This window comes from Labeo rohita, unplaced genomic scaffold (assembly GCF_022985175.1).
Source record: "Labeo rohita strain BAU-BD-2019 unplaced genomic scaffold, IGBB_LRoh.1.0 scaffold_86, whole genome shotgun sequence".
In the NCBI taxonomy this organism is placed as follows: domain Eukaryota; kingdom Metazoa; phylum Chordata; class Actinopteri; order Cypriniformes; family Cyprinidae; genus Labeo; species Labeo rohita.
This window is the reverse complement of record NW_026129810.1, coordinates 289,483-305,151: the sequence shown is the minus strand read 5'-3', so window position 1 is coordinate 305,151 and position 15,669 is coordinate 289,483. Positions and strand designations below refer to the sequence as shown.

At 37.2% G+C, this 15,669-nt stretch overlaps 1 protein-coding gene across 4 annotated transcripts in view; it reads right to left on the bottom strand.

The window, feature by feature from the left end:
- The window catches only part of zmp:0000000926 (uncharacterized), a 52,791-nt gene extending 42,696 nt beyond the window's left edge, over positions 1-10,095 (bottom strand). For 3 of the 4 annotated variants that reach the window (XM_051104991.1, XM_051104990.1, XM_051104989.1), the window contains exon 1: positions 9,697-10,095. The gene's annotated coding sequence lies outside the window, so the exon portion shown is untranslated. The remainder of the gene's footprint in view (positions 1-9,696) is intronic. The other variant, XM_051104993.1, reaches the window with a different exon arrangement.
- Positions 10,096-15,669: the final 5,574 nt, after the last annotated feature.

Here is a 15,669-nt window from a genome sequence, read left to right as displayed (position 1 = left end):
ATCATGTTGAAATTTTAATGGAGGCCCACAGGTTTTGTGCCAAAATGGTCTGGCATCTGGCACTATCCGTGATTCCTTGCACCACCATGCTTCATCATAGATATTTAGTCTTGTGATTGTGCCAAACGTACGATTTCTGATCTCAATTTGGTTTAATCAGTTCTTGCCTCATGGATTTGGTGTTTTTTTGAGCGGCTTCCATCTGGCCAACCTACTTCTATTGCAGGGTCAGGATGGTGCCATGGATGGCTGCCTTCTTTTAAAGCTCAACAGTTTTTAGTCAACTGTTACTAGGGACAAACTGCTGGACATTAGACAATGCACACTTGCCAATCTTTTGCCAATTTTTGAACATTCAGATATTTTACCTGATATTATAGTCTGAGGAGCTGCAGTCCTATAAAGATGCTCCAAAAGATGTGCATGAGGGAAAGCGCCAGGCCCAGACAATGTATCACCCACCTGTCTAAAAGTCTGCACGAGCCCCTCACTGCAGAACAAAAGATCCAGGGGGCAGGGTTGGATCCACATCTAGGGGGTAGAGATGGATAGGTTTAGGTTTATGCAAGGTGGGAGGAGTTGGATCTGGATCTAACCTTGCCCCCTGGATCTTGTGCTCTGAAGTGAGGACTATCTCAAAGTCTGTGCAGAGCAAGTTGTCAACCATTATGCATATTAGCTGCCTTTAAATAAACAGAGTAGAATAATAACGGCCGGTAGTAAGACATGCAAATGTAAAAGAAAACCGTTACTTCTTTCATCTGTTACTTCTTGTTAATAAAAACAAGAATATAACTGAAGGAAAATTTGGGTTGGGATAACTTACAAAACCAAAATGTGTGCAAAGAAATGCAGCATGTTTCTAAAATGTTTGTGTTCCGAGGCAGATTGCTGGCAACAGCCATTTTAGCCCTGCTGAAATAAACAATAGAAACCATCACTGAATTTGTAATGGTTTTACTTACCTGTTGGTCTCTACTGGTATTTGGTTGTCTTCTATTGGTGGCTTGTTAAAACCTCTAAATCATCATGGAACAAAACACACTACAGAAAACCATTTGTAATGGTTAAAAGTTGACTGTTTGTATTGTTTGTAATGGTATTTGTAGTGAAATCTATTTGAATTTCTGTGATGGTTTCTATTGTGTTTTTTTTTTTTTTTTTCAGCAGGGATGATAGTTTGTGATTTGGACTGCATTTCCCTATAATGTTGTCTCTTAGCATGCTACGAAGATACAAAGGTATATCTTAACTACAGGTACCTTTTCTAGGTGTGTTTCCTGAACTATATCTTAGGAGGCTGGTTAAGATATACCTTCTTACGTGCAACGTTACCGGTGCTGTCCATGGCTGTGGTGCTGAATTGTTTGATATCGATGGCTCAAAATATGGATTATGTGTTATGTGAGAATGTGTTCTTTATAAAATAAATGTTGATTTTAAATAAAGTCACGACACTCTTTCCTGTTAGAATGCAACGCAAAACTTTTACTTTATCTTTGCAACATACATCACGTCAGGGAAGAAAACCAAGAAAGAAAAATATATGCCCTGAGCACAGCCCAGTGGTCACCACATAAGATACAAGGGGAAACAAACCTACATGAAACACTGTTTAATAATTGAACAGCTTTTAACAAAGAGCAAAAAAAAAAAAAAAAAAAAAAAAAACATACATACATACACAACTCCAACAGAAAAAAACATTCTGGTAAGAGTGCTTTCCAACAAGAAGCACTTCAGAATTGAAACTGCATTTATCAGGACTCGCAGCGCTGTTGCATTGTAACGCACACACATAGGCTACAGACAGAAGCTCGTGCATCACATGCAGATCGCGGAAATGTATTGCCAACACTGTTTTATGATTTCTCAGTAATATAGCTTAGAAACTGAAAATTCTTAGTAACTAAAACACACAGCTTGACTATTAGTAGAGAGTCGCTGCCAGAATTAATTCACAAACGCAGTCGCTCTCTCACTAATGCATTTATATAAATGTAATCTTTAAAATGCTACTTTATCTGTATCTAATTTAAAAATATGTGAGAAATATAACGACCTGTTGCTTTAACATCTGTGGTCATAAAGCCATTTGAGAGACTGGTGTTGGCCACCAAAAGGGGAACCAATGGAATGTTGCTAGACCGCCTCGTCAGTGTATGATGCAGTCAACATGGGAATGCGCAACATCTCGCAAAATTCAGAGTTCAGGCTTCAACACCATCATTTCTAAACCTTGTCCTGTCCAAACCGACCAAACTCTCTGTGTCCACCTCCAACTGTCAGTGACAGGCAGGCAGCAAGTAGTAAGACTTGGAAAAATCACATTCAAAACCTACAAAATGAGCACTGGTGTCCTCTTCCCATTACTCTCCTCCCTTTACACAACAGGGCAGGTAAAAACATGCATGTCAAAATTTGATGTAATAATAATAATAATAAAAACATATATATAATGGTATATTTTGTTATATATAATGATATATAATGTTAGTAATTATGACACTTCATTTCCACTGTTATTCAAACAGTCACCTGGTATGTTCAAAACTGAGACGATTTCCCCCTAGTGGTTCTCCTTGTCCTTTTGGTTGTAGTATGTTTTCGGTAGTCGTGTTATTGAAATTATATTTTATATATATAATATTGTATATTGTTATTAAAACTTTGTAACATCCATGGAACCTTTTTGTTGTAACAAAAGTTTCTTTAGATAATGAAACTGTTTTTTTACACTAAGAAAAAAAGTGTTCTTTTAAGAACTGATCACTGAAAAGTTCTTTGAGGAAACCATAAATGGTTCTTCTATGGCACTGCTACAAAAACCCCATTTGGAGCCTGTCTTTTAAGACATGGCAGCAGAATGCACTATGGGAACATTTTTTTTTTCCTGTGAGGATGGGTTTTTAAGGGTTGTACTCTTATATCTAGAGTTTTACTGTTGACATTTGGCCAAAGGTCACTCTACTAAGAATATTACTGTATTTGATTTGATCATGTCATGCGTTTTTGAACGTTTGATTAATTGTAATTATTGCTTGTTTTTTAGACAGGGGACATGGGATGTCGTCATGTGGTGTGTTGTCTTTACTTATTTGTGGAACATCGCCTCCACGTAAGTTACCATGGATTATATTTCTCATAGTTATAACAGATTATTAAGTCTCATATTTTGCTATGTATGTATATATATATATATATATATATATATATATATATATATATATATATATATATATTAATAAATAAAAAAATATTTATATATAAAATATATATATATATATATTGTAACTTTGTAAGTAAGATTGTAAGTCTGACTGTAAGGAGGGTTAGTTGACATGCAGTTGCAAAGTTGCTTATAGTCAACAGACTTATGGGAACGGTCAAAATGTCAAATGTAACCTTATGTATGTTGAAAGTATTAACTGGCTCACATCAAAATTAACATTAGCCTCACAGGAAACACGCAAATAACACTCCACACCTAACCACTCAAGATGTAGATTTAATACGCCGTTCATTGTGTGTTATAAACAATCAGACTCTTAAAAGTTAAATATGTAAGTATTATATTATTATATTAGAATTGTTGTTATGATTATTCATGAGATGATAAAACATATTATAAGGTGTTTGTTTTTTTTATTATTATTTTTTTATAATGCATTATGCATTCATTATAAATGCCTTAAGAATACCCTACTAATGTATTATAAACATGGGCTTCATAGAAAGAGTATTTTGATGTATTGCTAGTATGTTTGAACAAGTAAGGAATTAAATGAACTGACTTTAGTGCCAACTGCACTGAAACAATCAATGATCCATTGAGAGGAGAAGAGATAGCAAAAGAGATAGCATTGCTAATCCTCTGATTGTTGAAAGGCCAAAGCGGGATTAGATGAGTTCTGGGTGTAAAGCACTGGGTGAGCCCTGATGGTATAAATAGGGCTGCAGCATCTAAGCCATCTTTCACAAGTTTGGACTGCTGCTAAATAAAGTTTGATGTTGAGGAGTGACATTTTAAGACAAAAGTCTTATTTATTTCAATGTTTTTTAATCAAGCAAAGATTCATGAGAAGGTAAACTGGAACCAGCATGAAATGAATGTTAAATGCAGAAATAAGAATGCTCCAAACATCTTCTCTTTTCTCCAAACTCACTCTGTCCTCCAAATTGTCAGTCTTCTCCTCACTGGTTTGTGGGAAAGGGTGCTTTGGCAAGCATACAGCTGATATATGCTCAGAATCCGAGGTCATTGTGGGTATAAATGTGGTGAACAAAGCTGTTAGCTCAGAATTCAGACAACACTACAAAATAGCTGACACCCTACAGTGCTGTGAAAATGTATTTGTTCCATCCCGATTTCTTGTGTATATTTAATACTGAGCAGTATGTATAAAATATGTACAGTTGTTTCATTTATTAAAGCACAAAAATAAATGAATTAAAATCTGGTTGTGCCATCTTTAGCAGCAATAGCTACAACCGAACGCTTCTAATAGCTGGAGATCAGTGTTTCGCAGGATTGCTGTGCAATTTTTGCCTACTCTTTTTTTGCAGTACTGCTTTAGTTCGGTAACACTGGAGAGTTTTTGAGCATTAACCCAACTTGGGTTCAAGTCAGGACTTTGACTAGGCCACTCCAAAAAGCTTTTTTTGTTTGTTTGTTTATTTCTTTTCTCCACACCACTGTATATAGTAGGGGTGTAACGACACATGTATTCGTACCGAACTGTCACGGTACGGACATGTCGGTTCGGTGCATGAGGCCTTACAACGAATACAGGCAATTCGTCGCAGTAATGCAACTCTGTTTGATAACCAGCAGCAGAAGAACAGCGAATGCCGTGAGTTGCGCACTTGAAAACAAAGCCCACTAGACACACTGTAAAATCCAATAGTTTACCTTTCTTAGATATAATTAGTTATCTTTACTTAGTTGCTATACTTACTAGGTTTTATTAAGTTACAGCTACTTTCAAGCGAGTAAAACAGTTTACTTACTACTTTGAGTGACGCTTACTTAAAATATTCAAGTAGCCACAAAGAAACCAATGACATTAATAAACCAGTGAGAGGCAGCAGTGCACTAATATGTTGCTAATTTGCAAAATAACAACAGAAGAAGAAGAAAAGCAATTTTTTTTTGAGGTGGCAATTGTTAATCTGCAGTTATTTTTCACTAGTTACATTCACTCATTTCCCAAAGTCATCTTGAATGTTGTTTCAGTACAACTATATATTTGAGAGAACATCACATAAACTGACTTCATAAATTGATGTTGATTTTCGTAAAATGTTGTTGGTGTGTCTTATTTTATTTTTTATTTTTTTTTTTTTTATTATTATTATTATTTTTTTTTTTTTTTTTTTTTACTTACCATTATAGTGATTAATGTTCTGTTTGGTTGGGCACTTGGAACTTTGCTTTTCTTATTATAATTTTCTTCCTATTGATGCAGCAATGCAACATGAAGTCATAATTTTTGATTTCAAGGGAAGAAAAGTAATAAGGAGGTTGCTTTTAGAAGGTAACCTTCACGTTCTGTTATTTCAATTAGCTAAATTTTTCCAATTCTTTAGCTAATGTATTTTTTATATTTATTAATGATCTTTTACAATTTTATTGTTCTTCATAAACACCTTGAGAAACTTTATTGGGTTGAGATAGTACTTTAATATTTGTGATAATGTGCTCAAGTCACAAACTTCAACATTCAGCATGTGAATCACAACGATGGTAACAATTCAATTTTATTTATTTTTATTAATTGTGACAATAACCATTATATTATTTTATTTTCTCTTTTTGTTGTGTTACTGCTGACACAAGTCAGTATATAAAATTAGCAAATAAAGACAACAACAGTAAAACAAACCAATTGCATAATTTATTCATGCCGCAATGCACTCTGGGAGTCAGTGAGTAGCTATACTAAGTCAAGTGTAAGCCTAAAGTAAATGATCAAGTACCCCCTACAGTTCTTTTTTAGTTACTAGAGCTCCCGTGTAAGTAAACTATACTAACTAAGCATTTGTCACTACAGCATACTATTCTTATTTCACTTTACTTAGTTTTTTTAAGGCAATCGGTTTGCATGCTTTTTTTAAGTAAGCCCAACTAATTAGATTTTACAGTGCAGTGATCATGTGCTGATTCTGAACGCGTCTCTCACTGACAAAAGAGTGTAACGTTACTTTAAAGACTTGTGTATTCAACTGTTTGCGAAATGGAGCTTTGTGCTCGTGTATCCTACCTTTCTCATTCCGCACAAATACAAATATGCCATAATATTTCCATATTTGCGAAGTATCCAAAATTATTAAATTATAGGCTTTGTACTTCAGCCTGAAATCTATGTTTTGTGTTTGTGTGCGCTGGCGTGATTACTTCAACTGTTTGCTTATACCAGCAAAATCAACTTGAAACACTGTCATTTATTGTCTTATTAATAACGCATCACTGTAAAAGGTCTTTTGCAAATTAAAGAAAAAAATAGGGTGTCACTTTCTGCCATTTGTTTCCTTTCTGTCATAAAAATGAACTGAAACTTAGCATATATAGGCTACGTTACGTGTCGCACTGTTTGTTTGTTTTTTTACCCTGTTTATCTGTTAACTAAATCAAATATATTTTAAGTATTTACTCCTTGTATGTATATATGTACTGCAGATTATATATACAACATTATAATTTGATATAATATTTAGTATTTTCACATCTAGGTGAAAAAAAAATGTAATTGGTACTACTGTCTGTTCAAAATAAATGAAAAACAAAAAAAAAACAAAAAACAAAACAAAACTTTAGCATAGCAAGCATAGTAGATTTGTTGTTTTTTTCCTGCTGTAGCGAAATCGTATCAAACGGTGACCCTCGAACCGAGGTACGTACTGAACCGTGACATCTGTGTGTGCCATTACACCCCTAGTATATAGTGCACTACTGTATGTAAGGGATACAGGGAACGGTTTCTGACGCGGGCGATTATGCATGCGTATAGGTGGTTACTGCTGATGGCTTCAAAAGTGTGTGATACATAGTATGTGCTGAGAAATGATTACACACATGAGTGGAGTCACACGCATGGCTGGCCAAGCTTTTAAGCTCACACTTTCAGTGCTCAGCACTCACAACATCCACTTATTAGAGACTGTCAGAGATTACTATGATTTTTAAGGCAAACAAACAGCAGGGTAATCACAAGCAGATGTATGGGACACAATCAAGTGTGTGTGTCCATTTAACATTTTGATTTATATGCGAATAAATTGGCTCAGGACAGGTCATCTGATTGGCAGAGGATGGGTAAAACATCATCCAACTAGCTGAAGACATGTAGTGAAACAGCTGATCGATTGGCTGATGACAGTAAAACAGAGTCTGGTGAGACAGCATGTCAGCAGCTGAAGATGAGTAACAAGCATCTGATTTGCTATACATAGGTAAGAAAGCAGCGTATTGGCTGGAGATGAGTAATACAGCATCTGATTAGCTGATGATAGTAGGACTGAGTGTGAATGGCTGAAGATGTGCAACAAGCATCTCATTGCTTGAAGATTTGTAAGAGAGCATATGGAAAACTTTTACAATTATTTTGCATGGAACAATTGACAATAATTTGACAACTTTTATTGCAAAAGGTATTGAATAGGCTCTAATAAGTGTGATGCTGAGCATTTTGCTTATTAGTATGTAAGAGTTTTTGCTGAAATTGCAAAAACTGTTAAGACAACAGTCTCTGTAATGGCAGCATCAACAAAGAAAAACTAGCTGAGATTATTGAATAGTGTTTTAGTATGTAAATCTCCGGTAGATAAGGTCAGACAGGATTATGAGGTAGTGCTCTTATGTGCTGTATCAGATCAGCGACACTCTTACAGAAATCCTGATCTCTGTAGATCTTCATCGTTGAGGTCACCACGTGCCTTAAAATCTCTCTCTCTCACACACACACACACACACAAACACACCTTGATTATTCCTAAATTAATTAATTAATTAATTAATATGTTTGATGGGAACATGATGCCATTGTGACCTTACTGCTATAACGAACACCACACACAGCTGAAACAAATGATTACAGTTCACGCAGTTCATTAGTTCTTTAATCTGGTTTTTAGGTTTTAAATTTGTTTTTATCCACTGTGACGACATGATAGTCCAACATATGTTTCTTTTAGTTTCATCCGTATTTTTTTTTTCATACATAAAAATTGTTTTAACATATTTTGTGATTAAATTGCTTTTTAAGTAGAGATTTAATAATGTGTGTGCAATGAATGAACGGCTGAGTAAACAAATAAGTGAAATAACTAATTATTGTGTGAAATGAATGGAATAAAAAGTAATGAAACAAGATGGAGGATCTGCATCAGGGATAAATGAGTCATTATTCTAAAACAAACTATTTATCTTTTAAAATTAAAGTGCCTTGCTCTAGGACTATTAGGTAAAAATATTCATAATATTATGCAATGTTATATTGTGAACTCCAAAAAAAAAAAAAAAAAAAAAAAAAAAAAAAAATTCTTTCTTTCTCTCTCCTGTTTTGTTTTTCTAAGCATAGATTTAATTCAATTTTGACTTAAACTAAAAATAAATTTTCTGCCAACAAATATTAAAAGCAATCTTGTTTTCACTGATTAAAATAATATTATTTAGTCTTTTAGGAGTGAGCCATGAGTCAGTGAGACTGAACTAATCTGCAGAATGAGTGATTAACTAACCAGCAGACACTTGACAGCCTAGTCTGTAATAGAGAGGCACAAACCAGAAGAATTACTCTATTCACACACCCACAGACTCACTCCTGCTCCTTGCCTCCACCTCTCTCTCTCTCTCTCTCACACACACACACACACACACACACACACACACACACGTGTGTGAATGCTACTGTAAAAATAGACATCTTAAAGAGGCAGCAGCTGCCTGAGAATCACTGACAGTAAACTGACAGCTAAGGTATGTTATATTTTGAAAACAATATATAACATAGCTCAATATAAAAATACTTAATAAAACATCTGATTAGAAGTTCTGATGAAAAAAATAATAGAATAAATATATATATATATATATATAGCAAAAACAGCATTCACATTATATACCATGCACTTGAACAACATAAAATAAAAGTGTACCAAGTGTAAAGAAATGAAAAATGAATAATTACAACAACAACATAGCCACTGATACATTCTGATTGTCCATGCATTTTTCTTGAATTCCTGACGAAGGTCGGATCTGGATTATGAATCCAAAATATGCCTACTACATGAAGTTACACCAGGAATAGTCATTTAAAGGATCAGAGCAGTTAGAAATAGCTTTGTAAGAAAACAAGTGCGTTTCACTTTGACAGTGCAGAACTGTAAAACAAGACAGAACTGTCTGAGAGCAGCTGAGGCCCCATCAGCTTCCTTGATTTGCTTGTTTCCAGCCGTTTCAGAGCTATCCTCTAAATGTGGTAACCCTGTCTTTGCACTTTTTATATAAAGCTGGTGACTTTGAAAAACACACTCGCACACACTTTGACTCAGACATTGTCTTGTCATTGTTTGAATACCCACACAACACCCACACAACATACCTCACACACTCCCATATGTCTCGAAGACACTCAGTAACGCTTAATCTGTCACACTTGTCAACATGAGCACACGCATTCAAAAGTGTCCTACCTCTTTGGGTGTCTTTTTATGGTGAGAAATACACTGAGTGATCATGGGAAAGCAGCAGTAGCGCAGCAGACGGAAATATCCAGCATGATGCTGTAAATTATGTCTTTTTCCTTATCTTGTCTTCACCTAGTCACTCTTTTGCTGTATCTTCTGTATTCTCACCCACTGCGAGCGCTCGCTCCTCTCTCTCTTTCTCTCTCTCTCTCTCTAAAGCTCGCTCTGCTCTCTTTTGGTTTCATGCACACACACACACACACACACACACAGAGAGACTCGCACGCTTCGGCTCGCTCACCCTTTGTGACCCCCTCCTATTTCTCCCTGTCTCTGTGGGTGTATAATTAGACTCAGTCCTGTCGTGATACAGCTTTCACTCATTGTGGGAACGTCTCTGAGTTGCTGGACGTGCTGGCAGGAAGCCGAGCAGCTTTGCTCATTAACCTCTTAAGAGCTGGGGAATGTACCGGCACTGCCTGCCCCCCATTGGACACTTTCTCCTCCCAGCCTAGTCAAGGGCTGCTTTGATTGGCTGCTGCACTACATGTTTCCTTACAGCAGCTCATACCATTGGCTAAAAGTGCCACATGCAGCTTGTTCACATGCTCTGCTTTACATTTAACCAGCAACTTTTTTAAAATACTTAACTATGCTTGGTAGTAAAAGGCATTTAGTTTAGTTTCATTGTGAACCACTATTCAAAGCTTTGTTTAATGTGGTTGCTCATGGTGAAGTGCAGGTAAGACTCATCAACTGGTCTTGTGAATAGTACTACGAACTACTATGCTAGAATGCAGTTAGGTTTAAAAAGCATTTTATCCCTCACGTGACTGATGCTGATTTCAAGTTTAAGGTTTTAAAGGAAAAGTTTACTGTGCATAAAGGTTCCCTCAGGCTGTATTTGCTATAATTTATAATCATGTTGAAAATCATAACAATCAAGATTTTTTTTTTTATTAATTAATTTTTTTTTAGTGTGAGTTGTGTTGCCACCACAAGTTATAGCAAGTTATAGGTATGCTGGTTTCAAGCAGTGTTGTGGTAGCATTGAAGAAAACTGAAAAAATTACTGCCCAAAGTAGAATAGTAGAATCAATGTCAAAGGTGCTCCAACTACGTACTGAGTTAGGGGTCTGAATATTTATTTATTTATTTATTTATATTGGAGTATGGTGAATCCAACAAACATTTTAAAGTATTTGTTATGAAATGAAAAGATGTGATGTGAGTAGTTCCACCAGTGTACACACTGTACACACACAGTTTTGACGGATGAAGATTGCAATCATGTACGTAGGTAAGGAATCGTACAGTAAACACTGACTTGTCCAAAATGTAATCAAGCTTATTGCTGCTGCACCGTACATATACAATACATTTTTTTGAATGTGTGCTTTAGTGTGCATAAATGTATCAATTATATGGACTCATTTGGTTCTTTGGTGTAGTTTTGTAGTCTCCAAGAAAATACAGTTTTGTGAAAATCACAAAACACGCACACATTGACAATAACATAGTTTTAAGTGATTTATGCAACGTCATTGTGTTACAGTGTCATGTTCAGTGTGACAAGAACATGGTCACCAAGTCACATGCTGTTTGTGTGTGTGTGTTCTCTTCTGAGCATTGGAGTAAAGACTGAGGCCTATTCTCATTTCCTCTCTGTCTCTAACACTCTCACTTCTGTCATACTGTGACATTATCTGACCGCTCACACCCCGCACACACTCCTTGTCAGCAGCCAGACAATCATGAAGGCTTCCAGCTTGTATTTATGCATACACACACTTCCTGAGGAAGTGGTCAATGCAAGCAGAACAGAGGACATGACTGCTGTGTCTCTGACCCATCAATAGATGTTCCTTAAGGACGTTCTCTGGTCAATTAATTGAGAAAGCATGAGAAAAGATCTGTTTCCCTAGAGAACTGCTCACTGTCCGACTACAAAAGACAGCTACTGTGCACTCAAAGGTAGCACCCTAACCAAAATGGAAAAGGTGATTTGCTTGATTTGGGCAGCAACTCATAAACCACACTAATAGCCATGGTTTGTGTTAATTAGTGGAATCTAATTAATCTATCTATTCTCCCAGTACAGTATTACTATTAATTACATAATATTATCCATTATGCTTTGGGCATTCTTCAAGGGAGATTGTTCACATTGCTTCACAGACTGTTTTCATGATGTTTCCATTAGTGACATTACAGAGCTACCAGGGATTTGTGATTTGCTTAGTATGCTTTTACAGTTTATAATGCTAACAAGAACTGGCAACATTATTTTATGGCAGCTCAAACAAGACTGTTTAAAGGAATAGTTCACCCCCCAAAACATTGCAAGTCATCCTCCCTGTCGAAATCTTCAGACATATTAACAAAGACTGTTTTATGTACAGTGTGCGTAAAATTGCAAGGTTTATTTTGGGGACAAAAAGTATTCTTGTAGTTTCATAACATTATGGTTGAACCACTGATGTCACATACACTATTTTACCTGATATTCTTACTACATTTCTGAGCCTGGGAACATTTCAATCGTGTTGCCGTCTATGCACAGTCAGAAAGTTTTTGGGTTTCATCAAAATATCTTAATATGTGTTCCAAAGATAAATAAAGGCCTTACAGGTTTGGAAAGACATGAGAGTGAGTAATTAATAATACAATGAATTCTCATTTTTGTGTAAACTAACCCTTTAAGGTTGTTCCTCTGACCCACTGAAGTTGTGCTGCACATTTCAAAGTGACAATGCATACGGGTGAGTATCAGAAACAGAGTTGAAGTCAATGGACCTAACTTGCTGGTAACAGTTCTTGTTTGTTGCAGGTGGATGCTGGTTTGCGGATTGTGGTATTCAGGAATGGCTGCAGGACATGAACCAGGTGAGTAGCCAAATACATTTCTCCATAGGGATTAACGAGACAAGACCCTGAGATGTGTGTGAACTGCTTAAATATGTCCTGATGAGCTGGTGCAGGTGATTGGGGAGTGAGTGCAGGTGGTAGACAGAAGGGATCATGGGAAGTGTAGTGCTCAGGGTGACAGGCATGGTGAAAGGAGCTGGTGAACTGTGAAAGTACTCCCTGCTTGCCAAAGGCCTGATCCACGGTGGAGCAGATGACCATCACTTTGAGACTGACAGGAGTGCCGGCAGGTTTGAGATCGACTGGAGTGCCGACTGAGAGACGAGCATCTGGAGTGTCGGCTGAGACTTAGAACCGACCTCCTTTGTTGTATTCAGACAGACGATTAACGAACAACCTCCTTGGTCACCTTCTGACAGACAGGAGACTTGGGAGCGATCTCCTTGGTTGCATTCAGACAGACAGAAAACTTGGCTATTTCGTGATCACTTGAACAGGAAAACAGGTAGGCTTCTGTGGCCATTACAGGAAAACTCTGAGAACAAGCGATCAGCTTGGATTCCATAGCCATCATAGGTAATCAGGGAGCAGGAATTAATATTGGCCTCCATGGCCTTCAAATGGGAACTTTGAGAATAGGGGATAATATCGGCCTCCATGGCCACAGTAGGGCAGACAGGAAACTCGGGGACAGCCTTCTTGATAATATCTAGACAGACAGAAGACTGGGGAATGGCTTCAGGTTCAGTATCCTTCTGAGAGCAGGGTGCTGCCCAAACAAACATTATGGTCACCGCCATAACAGGGAGAGAAATCAGTAGAAGAGGGTTCTCTGTACAGATCTCTGGGATCAAAATGGGTATCGGGGTCATCTCTAGGCTGCATTCGCGGGCTGGAGCTATCACTCAACTCTGGTCAAGGGCTGAAGCCCTCACTCAGCTCTGGTCTGAAGCAGATACTTGGTCTGGGGGGAATTCTCGTATGGACTCAAAGGACTGAAAGTGAATGGAGAATTTCCTCTGTGGCTGATTCTGGGGCCAGAATAGGCTCGATGCAGAATTCTGAGGATGGAACAGACTCATTACTGAATGCTAGGGCTGGATTGAACTTGTGATTGTACTCTAGAGCTTAGGGACTGGAAACATCTCTGTACTGTACTGAGGAACTGGAACCATCACTAGACTGCTGTCAGGGGCTGGAACAAACACTGAGCTTTGTTCTGGCGCTGAAGCAGATGCTAGACTGAGATCAGGAGTTGAAACAGTCATTGGGCTGTGATCAGTGGCTAAAATAAACACAGGGCTGTGTTCTGGCTGTGGTATTACAGACACTGGGCTGTAATCAAGGACTGGAACAGACATTGGGCTGTAGTCAGAAGCTGGAATAGACTTAGGATTGAAGTCTGAGATTGGAGCTCTAACCAGGCAGTGATCCGTAGCTGTAGCTCTATTAAGGATTAACTCTGGGGCCAGATCCATTTCTGGACTAAACTCGGGCAGTGGAGTCATTTTTGGGCTGAAATCAAGGACTGGGGTTTTTACTAGTCTGTATAGTGATACTAAAGCCCTCTATGGGCTAAAATGGGGCGATGAAGCTCTAACTGGGCTTTGTTTGGTTGCTGGAGCCATTTATGGGCTGATCTCAAAGACAGAAGAAATCTCTAGGCAGAGCTCTGGGACTGGAGCCATTACTTAATGCTAAACTCTTTGTCTTCCCCTCCTTTTGACAGAGGTTATAGGGGGCATTGTCAAGTCAAGTCACCTTTATTTATATAGCACTTTTAACAATAAAAATTGTGTCAAAGCAGCTTTACAGTATTAAATAGGAAATAGTGTGTCAACAATGCAAAAGGACAACAGTAAACACTCAATTTTCAGTTAAAGGTAGTTCATCATTGAATTCAGTGATGTCATCATCCAGCTCAGTTCAGTTCAAATAGCATAAGACCGGGGTTGTCAACTGGCAGACTCCGCTCCAGATCCGGACTGCGAGATGCGTCCATGCAGACCGTGAAGGCTTTTGACATAATGAAATAAAAAAATACCAAACTCTGTTTTCTAATAAATATATATATATATTTTTAGCACATAAAGGTCAGTGTTTGGGTGCAGTCATGTGTGCAGTGATGAGAGCAGCGCGCCAGAAAATGAAAGTAAAAACTGATGGCGCTTTCAGCATCTGACGCTGCATTAATGGCAAATATTCTCTCAGAGACAATGAGAGACAAATCTACTTCATATGCTGATATTAATTTACTCCCCTAATATTTTTCTTGTGGCCCGAACATAGTGGGGAAAAAATGAGAAGAAATATATTTCGTGTTAGGCTGTTTTTGAAAGGCATTGAAATAAAACTCTTAATTTTCATTGATGACTGCAGTGTTAATAAGGGTTTAATAAGGGTTAAGAGAGTCTTAATTATGATTTCAGGTGATATTAAATGTGGGGACTAAAGGCAAGCATTGCGGTGAAACTTCAAAAGGCTATCCATTGAATAAATATGAGCACTGCACGTTTCAGAGTCAGCTGCTGCTCTGCTTTGTGTACTGCCATTCCGAAAGCGCCACCTGCTGGAAGAGAATGATTTTCCATTTTCAATCAGTCCGAACGTCTGCTGACGTGAAAATTAATCCATGTTTTTAAGCAGCAAACACACAGAGTTGTAAATGCGAACTGGTGGATTGACAAGAATTCGTTAAAGAAAATTTAAACAATTAAGGCAGTAAAATATATTTATATGTTATTTAATTAATGTGATACTGGATTGATAATATTCATTTAAATTAATATAAGAATCAATACTTTTGACTCTTAAAGGTTGAAATGTGAAATTTATAATTTAATAAAACCTGCATCTGAACTGCAAATCATGCATTTACAGTCATTTTAAATATTTATTTATTTTGTGCAGGTCTTAAAGGTCTTCAAAGTCTAAAATTTTAGTTTAAATATTAAATATTAGATACACTGGTCTCGCAAAAACCATCAATTGTTTCTATATATAATTGCTCGGACCTCAGCTGGTGAGGAGGGTTCATTATTGGACATCGAGCCGTTTTAGTTGAAGACCCCTAGTATATGATATCGCTGGAAATTAAGTGTCCCCAAATAA